The sequence below is a fragment of the Belonocnema kinseyi genome, chromosome 2, assembly GCF_010883055.1.
Source record: "Belonocnema kinseyi isolate 2016_QV_RU_SX_M_011 chromosome 2, B_treatae_v1, whole genome shotgun sequence".
Classification (NCBI taxonomy): domain Eukaryota; kingdom Metazoa; phylum Arthropoda; class Insecta; order Hymenoptera; family Cynipidae; genus Belonocnema; species Belonocnema kinseyi.
Window position 1 is genome coordinate 89261603 of NC_046658.1, and position 8303 is coordinate 89269905.

The window sequence follows — 8303 nt, forward strand, 5'->3', positions numbered from 1 at the left end:
TAGGACAGAACCTATCGCACCAAAATAAGGCCATCTTGAATATCGTATTTAATTCATAAGCCATATGATGAATAATATTTTGCTTAGTGAAAAGCAAATAAGCTTTCAATAACGTTGTAGAAAATTTCATTGTTTTATATGAGTAAGTAACATTTTGTAAAAAATATTTCAAAACTTTACAGTCGAACACTTAAAAGAATAAAGTTATAGATAAAACAAAAATCATTCAAATTTCGCGGCTAATGTACAGCTACAGATTAGTTTACTCGAGAGCCAATCAGCTCGCGAATAAGTTGTCTCCTACAGCTAACTTCTCAGAGTACACATCAATTTTTATCTAAGGATTATATTACTTTTATGGATTGAGTTATTACTTGAAAACAATGCAATTTTCTTCCCATACAAGAAAAAATGAAGAATTTTTGTTTTTTTTTACTTTATAGAAATTAGATTTTTTATATTTTATATTTTTTTTTCAAAAAGTGTGCATTTAATTTATTTTAAAAAATTTTGTTTTTGCACTTATTTAGGAAATTTTAAATGAGGCACAATACATTTTATTATTCTATTTTGTTTATTACTGCTTAATAGCAAAAACTAAATATATATAATATAATAATATATATTAACGTAGATAAAATAATGCAAAAACGTTTGCACTTTCGACAAAATCGAATGTGAAGTACAAGATACATAATGAGAATGTGTTCGTTAAAGCTGAAAGAGGTTCGACAAAAAAAGGATTCTCAATCACCAAATAGAAGTTATCGATGTTTTGACCTTTAATTTTTAAAAAAGTTGCGCACAAATGTAGGGTAAACACAAAGACTGAGCGTGTATCGCCAGGTGAATGCATCATCGAGCTTATATTTTTGGTTAAAGAAACTTTTTTAAAAAATTTGTTTCGTCTTTCGTGTCCTTTTTCCAAAAATTTATTCTAAAAATTTAATTTTTTTATTTTCAATCTTATTTTTTACGAATAAAGGAAAATCTACACGTTCTATTTAAAAATGATTAATAACAAATTTATAGATCCTCTTGAGTGAACATCTTTTGTCTTTTTATGTTAATGCACACTTTGTGTCGTTTTACAAAAAATATTTATTTAGAAAAATGTATTAAAATAATTCAGTTTTTTTACTTTAAGGGTTTTGTTTTACGATTAAAGAAAAAACTAAGTGTCCTCTAAAAAATTATTCATGAAAAACTTGAATGAGTCTATTTATTTTTTTCATAGCTTGCGTTGTTTGTCAAAAAATTAATCTTTTTAGTTTGATTTATTTACGAATAAAGAGAAACAGCGCATCCTATAAAACAGAAAAAATAAACATTTGTAGCCTTTTTTTGGATGAACAAGGTTTTTTTGTAGCTTACGTCGTTAGTCCAAAAATTTAATTTTTAATATTCTTTTTTGCGACTAAAAAATTTGTCACGATAATTTTGTAGGGCTTTCAAAAATAAACGTTTTTTTTCTGACTTTTGTTCATATCATGCGTTGTTTGGCTTAAAATTTTCATTTTAGTTTGTTTTTTTGGAATTTAAAAATGCTCTAATTCTGGTAATTTTCTTTTAATAGAAAAAAGTCATGAAAATTAATTGTTTGAGTTTCTGAGTACTATAAATAACAGCACATAGAATTTTTAAATCTTAAAAAAATGTGGTTTTAAAGATTTTTGGTATGATGAAATTATGAATTTTCAACTTTTCGTCCAAATGAGAAAAGCTATTATGATAATCTTGTCTGGCTTTCAAATATCAAAGTTTTTCTGCTCTTGATTTTTTTTTCATATCATGCGTTGTTTGGCTTCAAAAGTGCATTTTAGTTGTTTTTTTTTGGATTTTGAAAATGCTCGAACTCTGTTAATTTACTTTTTACAGAATAAAGTCATGAGAATAAATTGTGTAAGTTTCTCAGTACGATGAACAACCGTTTATAGAATTTCGAAATCCTAAAAAAAATTTGGTTTCAAAAAGTTAAGGTACGATCAAATTTTGAATTTTCAACTTTTCGACCAAATAAAAAAATTTGTTATGACCATCTTGTAGGGTTTTCAAAAATCAACGTTTTTCTTCTCTTGATTTTTTTTGCATATCATGCGTTGTTTGGCTTAAAATGTTCATTTTAGTTTTTTTTGGTGGGGGGGGGGGATTTTGAAAATGCTTTAACTCTGATAATTTTCTTTTTATAGAAAAATCATTAGGATAAATTGTTTGAGTTTCTAAGTACTATGAATAACCGTTCATTGAATTTTAAAATCTTGAAAAGATGTGGTCTTGAAATTTTGAAAACGTGCTCGTCATTTTTTTTCTGACTCAGTGGGTCTCAAAATGTGAAGATTTTATGAAAACCGACAAAGTAAAATTTTACATAAAAACAATACCTTCTTATTAGATGAGAATGTGAAAATGCATTTCACATGTCCCGCTTCATTTGGCGCAATGATTTGGTGCTATATTTGTTTTTCTTCAGTTTTTCTCATATTTTTTTTTTCAAAATTTGATTTTTGAGAATTTTTTATTATACTTTCGATAAATAAAACAAAAATTAATAGTACTATTAAAAATGGTTTTCAAAATTTTATAAGACTTTTTAAAACTATAATTTCTAGGAGAACTTTTCTATAGTTTGCTTCGTTTAGCTAACAATTTTAACTCTAGAATTTTTCATAATAATTTCGATATAGAAAGCCAAGATTACACATAATATCACAAAATTGTTAAGCCAACAATTATAGATAATTTTGAAATCTTCTATTATTTTCATAAACTCTTCTTACGTATTTGTCGTCGTTTCGCGTAAGAATGAAATATTATATTTTTGGCTATTGTTTTCGTTGGATAATTCCATAAGTGCTGGAAAAGACATGCTGGCTTACGATCTCGCTCTTCCCTTAGGACCCAAATAAAAAGTAACAAACCTAGATTTTATTTCCTCATTTTTTTAGAGTCATCGTTTTTACGGACACAGAGACAAATATAAAGATCATCTGACAGATAAACAACATCGTCAAAACTTTATTTTCGCCTTTACGAGGTATCAAAACGTGGAGATCCCTTAAAAAATCGAAAGGTGAAATTTCGGCCAATGAATTGATCTCGAACTTTGCGGTTACAAACTAGAAGTACTTTAGCGCATTATCTAATTGGGAGTTAAAACATACTTGCATCATGGTTCATCTAGTGTTTGTCGATTTTTAAAATGCATTTTTCTCGAGCATGTCTAAAAAGCTTAGCTTACTGCTTTATCATATTACAAGTATGGCAATTACCGTTTTTTAAACGAATCGTAAATCCAATATGCTTCTTGAAAATTGCTATTGCAACTATCTGAATTTATTCATTTATATTTCTTCTTACAGAAAATTCACAACAGGGCTGCTTTAAATTACCATGTCTTAAGCAGAGACTCACTCACATTGTTGTCGACCTTAGTGAATACCAAAATGAAAAGCTCTATAAAGTTCCATTTATAGATAAACAAGAAATTACCTTAGGAGTAGATACCGTAGGAGGTTTTGACTACGCCTTTGGAATAGTCTTGCAAGATGGTAAAGTTTATGAAATGTATGGTCAAGATAACTCCGTGGTAGGATATAAGCTTGTTAGACCAGTGGAGAGATTTAGTTTCAACACTGCTGGACCTGAGTATCTTCACGTACCTTTCGGGAAGAAGCCAGAAAGAACAATTGCAGCCACAATTGAGCATAGAAATGTTGCGGCTCGTGTTGCTTAAGAATGCTTTTCAATGTGTAGTGACGTTGATGCACAAAATTTTTTATTATAAAAATATAACCTGCACCATTCTTCACTTATTTTTATGTTTGGATTCTCGTCTTAAATTACATAATTTTCTAACCCTGTGAGAATTCATGCTTCTTACTTTATTAAGATTATACATAAATAAAATTTTTTTAATGAGCGCCTGTACGAGTATACGCCTTAAAAATGTTTTTCAAAAAAATAAAAATTGTAACTTTGTAGAAGGATCTCCTAGCTGTTAGAAATATGTTAGAAAGATCAGATTTTACGACTTTTTATGTCTGGCTTCATCTCAAATCTGAGACATGCTCAAGTCGAACTTTTCGACTTCAGCATGTCTTGATTGCGGCAATTCAAGTCGAACTCTAGTCGAAGCATTTTTTCTCGGGTACGTACTATATTTATTTGCTACGATGGGATAAATCGATTGATGCACTAAATAAACATGTGTAGTGGAACGAAATTGTGATATAAACAGATTGGATAAATTTTTCAACATTTGTAAAATATGAATAGTTTAAAAATCCATTAGTGAACGACTTTTGGAACATTAAGGTAAACATATTCCTCATACAATACTTAATATTTATTCAATTAAAATTAAAAGTGTTTAAAATTTCATAAAATGTAAACTGTTGCTTTTAGATTGGAAATTATTTGAAAAGAGCAATTTAAATTTAGATAAAATTTCGAAAAACCAAAATACTTTTAATAGAATGTAAGGGAAGTGCACTTATGTTATTTCTACAAAAAATAACGTGAAATTGAATATTTTCATATTTAAATGCATACAGTTACTAAAAATTCGAAAAATTGAAATTGTTAAATAAAAGCTTTCAAAATTGTAGGTATCTGTACTTTTATTTACTGTAACTACTACTCTCAAAGTCTCATTATTAATTAACAAAAAAAAAAAATTATTGTGCTAAATAAAAATGTTATGCATGTGCATTATTTTTAGTTTTAGTTCATTTGTCAGCTTTTTGGCATTCCGATAATGTAGTTCTCTGTCATACCGATGCTGTCGGTAAGCACTCAAGAATAATTATGGGAGAATATTGTAACACAGAACCTCGAAATATACAGACACGTTTTTAGCAAATTAAAATTTTTTTGGAATCAACCTACAACAAAAGTGTGCACGGACTTCCGTTAGCGTTTTCGTTATCATTTCCCAATTTTTTAAGACAAAACATATTTACTATTCGAGAAGAAAGCTGCAGAAACCTAAAACTGGTCAAATCGATAATTTGTTAAGTATCAAATGCCCTTAAAAGAGATGTATTAATTGTGGAAGAAAATTTTTAATAAGGCGCCAAAAAGTGCCACATTCTATTCTAGATCGAGACATTGACATCAAGGCGATTAGATGTTTTTATAACCAAGCTGCTTTCAATTTAGTTTAAAAATTTGTAAATTAAGTAGAGAAAAAGGAAGTATGTACCTGCAAAAGATGTACTAAGATTATATAAGAAATTTGGAATCAATAGTTTACAAAGGATGCCTTTTATGGAGACAATTGTCATGTGTCGATCTGAAAAGAGAATTAAAGGTAAAAATTTGTTTTGATCAGAGTACCGTCGATCTCTTGACAAATGAGAGGTATTTAATATTTAAAATTCGGACTTCAATCAAACGCTTTCTTAAAATCAGATTAAATTTACTTAGCTTGATGTATTAATTTTTGCCTAATGTAAGTTAACCTCTGCATTTAAACACTTTTCTCAGCTTAAGATGTAAAATTTTTATGTTTAATAGCAAAGGAAATTTTAATGATGAAATTGTTAAATCGTAGAATTCTCTTTACTGAATAGCCCTCAATTTGAGGTGCGTTATTAAAAATTACTTGAAGCCTCCGTTTAGACACAGGTCTTGTTAGTGGCGCTTCAGTTCGTCAGTTAACCTTTGAGCAGTACCTGGTGAAAGTGCGCACAATCACATAAAAAACCTGGTGTGTAAACCGCGTTTGTGTTTTCACAAGTTAGTAAACATTAATTATTTTACTTTATTTCATATATTCTGGAATTTAAATGAGGAACATACATTTTTTATGTAATTCTAAACTACTTTTGTACAAGAAATGTGCATAAACCTTCAATACCTTGCTTTTTCTATAGAATTACCTGCATGAATCACTGTAAAATATTCTAAATTTTCAGGTCTTCAAATAATTTAACTTTTGGAAGCCACCGCCAAGAAGCCCATATATTTTTTTTAAAGTCATACGCTCAGCTTTAAAACTCTGCCACGATTGTTTTAAAGTTAATTTATTGCAAAATTAGTAATTTTTTAACAATTATCGATTTTTTTTTAAATTTTCCCAAATTAAATTTTTTTTTAAAAGTTTATAACGATTGACATTACCAACAATTGGATTGTATAGCAGAACTTTAAAAACTGAATAGGACTTCCGAGTCCCTTGTATGTTATCGGAAGGTGGAAAAACAATTGTGTAAGCGGAGTGTTTAATATACCTTTTACCTAGAAAAAATAAAAATATTATTATAATTTAATTTAAATTTAATTGAAGACAAAATGTATATAAGGGCTTAGCAAACAGTAGCATGTTTCAGTATTAAAATGCAGATAAATATATCAGGAAAGCAATTTGTAAAGCAGTGTATAACAAATATTCAAAAAGCGGTGCTGGCATCAAGACGCGAGCCTTACGCTGTTAAACTTTTTCATATGTAAGGAGAGCGTTCAGAAAGCACGTCTGATTCGGTGTTTTTTTGTTTTTTAAAAACAATTATCGTTAAAAGTAAGCTAGGGCTAAGCTTGTATGATTATTATGAGAAATGATATTAACCGTTTCGAGAATACCTACATGGACATATTAGGGACAGGGTCAAGGAAAATGTATTTCAAGAAAAATCAGTTGTTTTTGGAATAAAAAAAACTTTATTTTTGTTAAATTTAATGGTTTTATTTTCATCTTGTCTCCGACTTTGATGTTCATTCTTATCGTAAACACTTTCGAAAACTGTGTTGTTAAAGTCAATCAAATTATAACAGCCCTTATTTGATACGGTATGCACTTTGTTCCTAAAGTAATACGCTTATTCTGTATACACGGCATATTTAATTATATTCTAGTAAGGAATAGCCTTATAGTATTTGAGTTTGTAATTTGGTGCCAACATTTTGTGCTCATCAAATCTTATTACTTACTATATGCCAAGTATTTGCCTAATATAATTTTCCGAAAAGTATACATATATTTACTAAATGATTAATAATATCAATAAGTTTTATCAAACAATGCGAACATCGATTCTATCATGGTTTCAGTATTAAAACACAACTATATTACTAATGCTTACAAACAGCTCGCGATTGAAGCTTGCAAAAATTACTTTTCAATAATATTGGGTCGATGAAATGACAGTGTTGATCTACCAGTCGTGATATGATACTTACTTTTTTATTAAAAACCAAGCTTTTCCTCGGCGACACCAAGCCTTATCAGGGATACATATGGAAGTAAACTAGTTACCTAGTGGAAAAGACTTTTTCAAGATAAGATGTGTTCGTTAAAATTGTAGGGAAAGATGTTCTATGTGATGATGTGTGTTGTTCTACTTATGTTTGTCGTTATAATACTAAATTAAGATGAGCATTATTGGAGTTTGGTTACAATTTTTTTCGTTGTTTGTTATTATAAAAATGAGTTTAAGAAAGACTTTTTTCAAGTAAATACTTTTGTTGGTAATCAAATAAGATAAAAGAAGTATGATACTTCCTCCTGGACAAGCAATGCATTTTAGTGTTAAATTAAAATTTTGGGCAGGACTCCTCATCACTATGACTGCATGTACAGGAGTGAGGTTATATTCGTTGTTATGTGAAGAGATAGAGTAATCTATGTTCGTTAGAGACACCTATGTCTCAATTGGAAAATTAAAGATATTGCGGAAAAATTTGTTTTGATAACTTACAAAATATGAAAATTTAAATATTGTTAGTGTATAGAATTAAGCTGCGGTATATATCGCTGAAGAGATCGGTGCAAAATATTTTAGCGTTAGAAAATTCAAATTGGTGGTCTAAAGTCTGTGAATGTGAAACCAGGGTAGTACCTCTAGCATCTTTTTTACAGTCGTTCTTATGTTCTTTAATTCTATCTTTGAAATGTCGTTCAGTTTGAACAACATATACACATCTGCACTCACATGGAATTATGTAAATAATGTGATTTTTGTGAAACAGTGAAAAAGATCTCTATCACATTTAAAAGTTATTAGAATGTTAAAACCGATAAAAGTTCTTTTGTAAAATCTCGTGAGTTTGTTGTTAAACGTAGTACGATAAGTTGGTTGAGATCGATATTTTGAGATTTGTTTTGTTTTAATATGTGAGTTTTGGTTTTTGTCCTGTAAATAATTTAGTCTTTTATTGATATATTTTTCAGTAAAGTTGCTTGGGTAGCCTTCATTCTTTAGTACGAGGGTAGTTCAATAAGTCCTTAGAATGAAGTATAAAAACAATTTTTTTTGGGGAAATTTTTTTTTATTTTTCAACATAATCTCCTTGGAGCTCTATAC